Raw genomic sequence first — 720 nt, 5'->3', positions numbered from 1 at the left:
TGGGTGGCGGAGCCAAGTGGCAGTGGCTGTGACTCTCTCAAGCACATGGTAAAAAACCCATCCCTGAAGACACCAAACTTGGTGCTGCTTGCAGATGGACATGGGCGGGCGGAGGGAGCCATTAGGGCTGCAGAGCATCGGCAGTGCCTCTTGCCAAAATGCTGGAGTTTTCCTGCCTCACCCCTTCTAGCAGCAGGGCGGCTAACCCTGCGGTCTCTTCTCGGCACCTTGGGGAAGCAGCCGGGCCCCGGCGATTCTAGCAGTGGCACAAGGACCGTGCTTGCTGCCCGGGGCCCCAGCAGTGGCACAGCAGTGGGGTCGGTGGGCGTTAAGCGGAGGTGTGCACTGAGGGTCGACATCCATGGGCCCCAGGACCCTCGCCTGACAAGCTCTGCTTTCAGCTGGCCCTGCGGTCTCTTCTCGGCACCTTGGGGAAGCAGCCGGGCCCCGGCGATTCTAGCAGTGGCACAAGGACCGTGCTTGCTGCCCGGGGCCCCAGCAGTGGCACAGCAGTGGGGTCGGTGGGCGTTAAGCGGAGGTGTGCACTGAGGGTCGACATCCATGGGCCCCAGGACCCTCGCCTGACAAGCTCTGCTTTCAGCTGGGAGGCTCCGAGACCCCCTGCCTGAGGCACGGGCAAACGTCCCTGCTGCACTAGGCAGGACTTGGGGCTCATCATGTCCCCACGGCCAAGCACCAGCCTATGCCATGGCATGCCAG

This window comes from Phaethon lepturus, unplaced genomic scaffold, assembly GCF_000687285.1.
Source record: "Phaethon lepturus isolate BGI_N335 unplaced genomic scaffold, ASM68728v1 scaffold23074, whole genome shotgun sequence".
In the NCBI taxonomy this organism is placed as follows: Eukaryota; Metazoa; Chordata; class Aves; order Phaethontiformes; family Phaethontidae; genus Phaethon; species Phaethon lepturus.
This window is presented reverse-complemented; position numbering follows the sequence as displayed.